Source organism: Pholis gunnellus (assembly GCF_910591455.1).
Source record: "Pholis gunnellus genome assembly, chromosome: 22".
NCBI classification, from domain to species: Eukaryota; Metazoa; Chordata; class Actinopteri; order Perciformes; family Pholidae; genus Pholis; species Pholis gunnellus.
In genome coordinates this window covers 2,121,384-2,129,178 of record NC_136549.1, presented here as the reverse complement: position 1 = coordinate 2,129,178, position 7,795 = coordinate 2,121,384, and positions in this window count along the sequence as shown.

The window sequence follows — 7,795 nt, the reverse complement described above, 5'->3', positions numbered from 1 at the left end:
CAGAGGGAGTAGCAACTATCCATCAGGGCTAAGTAAGCATTCACACCCATTTACAGGATGGGCCCACACTCATAATGTCACATGCAACGAGTGAGAGGAGACAACAATACGTATGTCTAAAGCTGTTGGCAGTGAAAGAGGATGGCAGAAATTTGATTTCAAGTGGGGCCGACTACCTGTTGCCCCCGCTGTTTGATTGGCTGTTTGCCAAGTACTGCTGTCTTCATTTGCTCATATAGTTGGCAGAAGTTAGTTTCTAAAGATGGATGGGTTTCACCTCTGAGCAGCTCTGTGACCTCCCCTTCCTCTAGCAGGAGCAACAAGTTGGGCAACATGATTGACAGCTCGCCGATGGATCCGCCCCGCCTGCTGCCTATTGGTTCTCCTGGGGCCCCCAAAAGCCAGATCAGATCTGCTCGCGTTTTAGTTTTTTGTGCAGCGTGGTTTTGGAGGCTGCTCTCAGCAGTTGCTCGGAGAAGAAAAAGCTATGACTGCGTTTGGGGACTTTTCCTCCACCTCAAGTTAGGGCTGATGAGGTTGACTGGTCTTTCTTCTCAATCACAAACTTGTTTTTCACTTTGTAGGGTTTGGAATGACGTCAATCAGCCGGAGCAGTGCAGGTAATTGCATTTTATCCTCCTCTGCTTCTCTGTTGTGTCCATCTACCTGTTCACTTTAAATATGCGCTCGTGGTCTGTGAGTGGGACGGCCATCTGTGAGTCATGTTCCTCTTTTCATTCATGACCGTGCAAGGCAGAGAGAGAGTGTGATGTCAAAAGCAGCGAGGAGCAGAGATTTCTTTTTAAAAAGGAGGAGAGGATCCGCGGGGAAAACATGGATAACATCACAAGCTGATTCCTACTGCATGCTGGGTAAAAAACACAGCCGGTCCGTGAGTACTCGTGAGCTCGCTCTGTTTGCCTGGTGGCTGTTTTTCAGGGCTGTTATTTAGAGATCAAAGTGTCTTGTCAGCTGGTGGAGTCTGTCTTTTCTGCCCCTTTAAGGCTGGTGTGACTGGGAGAGATGGGAGCAGGGCTTCGGGGTCAAAGTGCACACGTGTGTTTGGAGCAAGCATCCTCATAGATCAGTTCAAGCATCAGTTTTGTACTCATGTGTCTAGTAATAATCGACATAATTTACCCCAAGGAAGTTTATTTGACTTATTAGCATTAGAGTCCAGAACCTAAGGGTGAGTAATTGCTGGGATTTCGGGTTAGGGTCTGGAGGATCAAGTGAGTCTGTAGTAGTTTAGCGCCTAACAGTGGGAGTTACATTCACAAGCAATCAGCAGTAAGGGAACTACTCTAATGAGTGTCGGGGTTCATCTGTTGTGTTATGACTCAACTTTCAGCGTGCTGTTAGATCAACTGCCTACACTGGGGTTTTCACCAGGGACTTGTAACGTCATACACCACCATGTATTCATTCATTAGACCTTTTAGGCATCCCCTAGCCACAGCATAGACATGAAAACCCGTAGGCTGTGTTCACCTCAGTCAAGACACTCAGGTCATGAAAATGGCAGACCTTGTAGAGATGATACAGAGACCGACTATTATGACAACCAGGGAGGTAATCAGGGTTTTGTCTAGAATTCTTTTCTTTTAATGGAGATTATTCACTGCATTCCTGGCCAAGCAAAATCAATTGAAGCTGGATTGTAGAAATGAAATATGGGGATGACTGTGGCTCAGTCAAAGAGCAGGTCGTCCTTCAATCAGAGGACAGGCAGTTCGATCCCTGGCTCTGCTAGTCCATGTCGATGTATATGCAAGATACTTAACCCCAAATTGCTCATGAATACCATGCCTGCTGTGTGTGAATGGGTTAGTTACTCCTGATGGGCAGGTGGCACCCTGCATGGTAGGCCCTGTATGAATGGGTGTGAACTGGTGAATGACATGCGGTAAAAGTGCTTTGAGTGGTCGGAAGACTAGAAAAGCGATATACAAGTACAAGTCCATTTTACCAAACTTGAGATTATACATGTAATTTCACTTTATATCAGTTATAGATCCACGTTATGATTAATGTTCAAACCACAACCCTGTCTCCTCGGTTTCCATGCAACTAAACTGCACGGTCAATTAGAGGGAATTGCATTATTTTCTCAATCTGAAGCAAAAAAAAGCCGCAAAACCACTTGGTTATGTTTAGTAAAAAACATCATGGTTCGGCTTAAAACGACTAGAAAACTGAAACAAAACAAAACAAAAATGCAACAGAAGTACTTGGTTCCTATGGGACACGATCAGCCGCCTCCTGGCTGAAAGCCCTGTGTCTTTTGACCACATTGTGACCAAAATAAAATACTTAGAAAAAACGAATAATTCTTAATTTAACCAGTTTAATCAAGAACATCTCCCTTGAGAAGGACCTTTATTTTTCTAATACAAACATTATTTATCAGACTTTGGATTTAGGAAAATTAGATTTTGATTAGATTTAAATCACTGCAGTTCTAGAACCAATATTGTATTGCTTGCTGATTTGTCTTTTTGTTATCGTATTGATTGTTCCTGTAAATAATCATCCAATCATTCAGTTATTTGTACATCTTCAGTTGAGTTTGATAGCAGAAACATTTCATCCGCAGTACAACATATATGGGCCGAGTGTGTATGTATGTGGGGCATCACTGTATATTTGTTTTGGGGTGTTTAGGAGCCAGAGAACCCAAATTCGGGCGGCAGGTTGGAGCCCAAACATACCAAACATTGTGAATGGGGGATTACAGCAAACAGATGAGTTTCTGAGGGCGGATTTCTTTTGTGGTTTGAGTGTGTGCATCACCAGCATTTCCTCACCAAAACAAACAACTGTGCAGGTGAAAAGGCACGGGCATAAGGAAAACACTTGTGTGTGTGTCTACATGCGTGATAGAGGGAACAGAGATTTGTGTGTGTTTGTGCATGTGTGTGTGTGTGTGTGTGTGTGTGTGTGTGTGTGTGTGTGTGTGTGTAGGGCAGTCGGAGGTTCAGGCCGATGCCAGGAAGCACATTCTTTGGCAGAAGACAAGGCTGCTGTCAGACGGCACTCAGGAACACGATGTACGGCACTCTGGATGCAGCGAAACCAGCGCCCTGAGACTAAGCAGCATACACAAACACACACACACACACACACACACACACACAAGCCACTGAGGTGGTTGGCAGAAAACAAGCTTTGTCATAGTGCTGCGGTTACATCATGAAGGAAACTATGGTTCCTTATTTGGCATTGGTGGTGATTGACGTCTCCCTCCAGCCAGTGGGATGCTGACTTTGCCCTCCTGGCTCCAGCCGCGTTAGCACTGCATTTGCTACACCAAACTAATGCTCTGGAGTCACCTGAGCTCTCTTTCTTGGCTGTGGACCTCATCTGTCAAACCCGGTGGATAAATGGCTCTGAGTCCAAGGGCAATGGGAGCAACGCGAGCACTGTGTCGCTCTGCGTCGCTCTGCGCCGCTCTGCGTCGCTCTGCGCCGCTCTGTGTTCAGGGCCTTGTGTGCTCCCTGCTGGCCTGGCAGTCCCTTCGCTGTCTATTAATCAAAGTCTGCAGGGCCAGGCCCCTCAGTGTGGGAAACCAGCAGCCAGTGGCGGGCATAGACCATCCAACAAAATCTGTCAATACTCCACTGAGTGATTTATACGGGTTAGACAGTGAGACTGAAATTAAGCTTCTTTGACTTTTACCCAGAAATAAAATACTTATTTTTCCTGTAGTGCTATTTATCGATCGAGTGTTGTAGATATATCCACCGTAGAGTTGTCTGCCTTCTCTCCAATATAATGGAACTATATGACATTTGAAAAACTCAACAGCAATGTCTCTTTCCAGAAATCATGACCCGGTTACTCAAGAAAATCCACAGACCTTGTGAGCAGTTTCATGTAGGAACTATTTCCTTTCTTTCTACTAAACTACACCCGCTAAAAATGTCACCAGTTTGTTTTACATTTTGGTCAAAGTTGCTCAGTGACAGAACGATGTTGCATGTGGATACAGTTAGATCTCCAGCTCGTGTAGGTTCTACTGTTCTGACTGCTGTGTGAATGTTCCCATTATACTGAAGCTCAAGCAGTGGTTACTGCGATTCCCCTAAGCCCTGCTGCTTAGATTGGACTGCTTAGGGGAAATGCTTCCAAAAAACTCCTTGGGCCTTTGATGTCTTCCCACAAATGACTCAGCAGATCACCGTTATGTTGACATTTGACCATAAAATAAGCTGGCGGCCTAGTTCTAGTAGATGTATTAGTGTGATGTGATGGTAGGCTAGAGGTGGCATTGTGAGTTGAAGGTGGTTCAAATTTGAATCAAATTGAAAGCGCTTGTTCGTGCAACATTTAAAGCTGCAGCTTGTTAAGAGCCTCTAGTGCCCGTTAGTGGGAACTGCAATTTGTATGTACTCTTAAAATGGGACATTATTTACAGAAAATTCTTACTTACAGTGCAGCTTAATAAACACCCAGTTGCTAGAGGTGGTAGACTGTAAGTATACTGGTTTAGTGTTGCTGAGGAGTGATTTGAATAGAAAGGAAACACAGTATAATCCTCCTGCTTTGTCCACAAGGGGGCAACGTATCAGCTAAACAGAATTTAATCCATCGCCATGTTTGTCACTTAATAGGACCAGGCAGTGTACATTACATTAGTGTGTCCAGGGCATTATAAGTCCACAAACCAGGCTGCATCGTTGTGGTGTACTGTTTTGGACTCACAGCAGCTGTCGGTAATGAAATGTGTGTGTGTGTTCCTTGTGACACTCTTGCAGGTATCACATTATGGAGCACAAGGGAGGAGCGGGATCATTAGGCAGGTTTGAAGAGCAGATGTTGAGCCAGAGGGGACAGAGTTGCCCAAAAAGATGAGCTGGACATTGTTTGTTGTGTCAAATATATACGCACATACAGATACGTCCTGACATTGTCCCGTGTTCGTGTGCTCTTCCTGTCCTTCTGATTTGCTTTGTGTGTCTGCTGCTTCTCCTCAATCACACAAATGATCAGGGTCTGCTGGACTGAAGCGCAGCCATTAGTTCATCACTGATCCAAGACCAGATGTCTGTGAGCCAGGAGAGTGACTTTATATAATCAGTGCACATGGTTTGTCCTCAGATCTGACTTTCAGGGGCATTTACCTTCCTCATATTGCATTTTAGCAAATAGAGAGAGATTCGCCCTTTACAGGTCCAGTGTGTAGGATTTAGTGGCATCTACTGGCGAAGTCGCATATTGCAACCCCTTCTTTAGCAAGCGTGTCGTAGAAGAACGGACGGTGGCCTTCAGGTGCATTTGCGTTGCAGCGACCAAATTCAAGCTGCCACTTCAACGTGAAAAACATAAAAAATATGTGTTTGGTTTGTCCGTTCTGGGCTACTGTAGAAACATGGCGGTGAAACATGGCTGAACATTCTATGTTCTCTATCCATCTATGTTCTTCATACGTTATTTTCGCTAGTTACTTACATGTCTGCAGGGATTATAAAACACCAGAAAGTCACAGAGATCGGCTGGGAGAGGAGACAGACCGCCATCTTGGCTCAAACTTCACTTCCAGGTTCAAACAAGCTTTGGCTCTTACTGCTTCAATGCACCCACCAGATGGCGACATGCAGCAACGAGCCTGATACCATTCTATCCTGATTTAGATGAATCTAGTGGGACCTGTAGGCCTTTGCATCCTTCATGTATCTGCCTGTATAGCATTAAGCTCTTCAGTCATATAAATATTGGTCAATATTGATATGTCTATTACTATTTCATTGTTTTTGGAGAGATTTGTGTCTTCTATATGGAAATAAATAGTGTTTTGAAGTAAAACTCTCAGTAAACAGTCAACATAGACAAAACATGTAGAGTGTCTGAGTATATCTTTATAAATTGTATCCTAAATGCTGTATTTTAGTGTTTTTGTATCAAATGTACAGTCTTAGATGTACAGAATAGTCGAAGAGATTTAGTTGCATCAATATCCATAGAGCTTGTTTTTTTTAATGATGATTTTGCCTTTGAAATTTAGATGATATTTTTATATATAGACTAAAAATCATATTTTATGATTGCATCACCATTTACCCTGGAATGGTAATAGAAATGACTTTACTTACAATGGATTTGTTTTCCTTAGCTTCTTACTTTTCAAAAGAGACCAGAAATGTGCATATAAGCCTTATGGTTGAGGAGCTATTTCTGATTCATTTTGGTTCTGATATTTTAGCCGTTTTTTCCGAGGGATAGGGCTATTAAGTTTTGAAATGATCAAACGCATTCTCAGCAAGACGCCACTGGAAATAGATGCTCATCTGGAAGCTCGGTGTGTCCCTCCAGGCTAAAGTTCACCATCAACTGCATTTCCCTGCTCTGAGTGATGCTTCATCTAATCTCATTCCCATCTTCAGCGTGCTCTGAACAACTACAGCACCAGATAAATAGAGATCTTATCTACAGATATTAATCTGTTCAACACACGTGTGTGTAATTAATGGCTCTAAATCTTGTGTTTATCTATGCTGAATGGCATTTTATGTAACGTCTCTCTCTGTCTTTTTATTTTTGTCCCCCTGGGACCACAAGGTTTGCTGTTGATCGCCATAGACAGGCAGTAAAGAGATGCTGTCCATCTCACAGGGACTTCTTATGTAACCATGTGGTCTCTCTCTCTCTCTCTCTCTCTCTCTCTCTCTCTCTCTCTCTCTCTCACACAGGCTTCACTGGAACTTCATGTATGCAGCAGATGCCTATGGGCTTCAAATTTGCAAGCAGGATTGGTATGAAGCACTACTGGCAAAAAGGTACGAGTCTCTCTCCGTGTGTGTGGTTAATACCTCTTTGTGCTTCTCCCCTCTGGACCAAATTGTTTACCTGACTTTGGAACGAGAAGAATGTGTGTGTGGGCGAACAGCGTGATCCTACCTGTTGTGAAAGGCTGTGTGTGTGTGTGTGTGTGTGTGTGTGTGTGTATATCTCTGGCCCTTGTACACCGTGCCACTCCCTTTTGCCCTGAACTTTGCCTCCAAACCACATTGTGTGGCCTTTACAGCTCCGTCTGGGTGTGTGGATGTGTGTGTATTTGTGTGTGTGTGTGTGTGTGTGTTTCCCCTGCAGTCCCCTGGCAGTGATGTATGCTGGGAGGCACACAAGCAGGATGGGAGGATGAACAGGTTGAGAGATAAATGGAGGGAGGAAAGGAGGAAATGAGGAGAATGAAGCCTATTGTGTGTCTAATAAAGCATAAAGAAGTGCTAAGAAAAAGTGTAATATGTAACTTCTCAGAATTGAAATTAAAATGTCTAAGACAACTAGACCTACATGATATATTTTGTTGAGTTGTGTACTTATTAATAAAGTAGTATTAATATTTAGTATTAATGAAGGTCTATCTTACTTACACTATCCCAAATCTTTCAAACAATATAGTATTTCAGAATTATATATTCAAATTTTCCAAAGATACTAATGGATTGACCCAAACGTGGTTAGTTGAAAATCCACTTCCTGTTTTCAGATGAAGCATGAAACCTTTTCCGAGTGACAGAATCCGAAGCAATTCAAGCACAGCATTGCACATTCCATGCATATATTTTTTCACATGGATAGTCTATATTGTAATTTTATTATGTCGGTCCATTCTGTTCACACATCTATTGCACGTCCCTCCGTCCAGGGAGAGACATCCCCCCTCAGCTGCTCTCCCTGAGGATTCCTCCATTTTTTCCCCCGGGGTATCACCTCCTGGAAGGGAGGTTTCTCGTTTGCATGTGAGCTATTTAGAACAGACAATGAAAAACACTGCACTTTTACCCAAACGTGA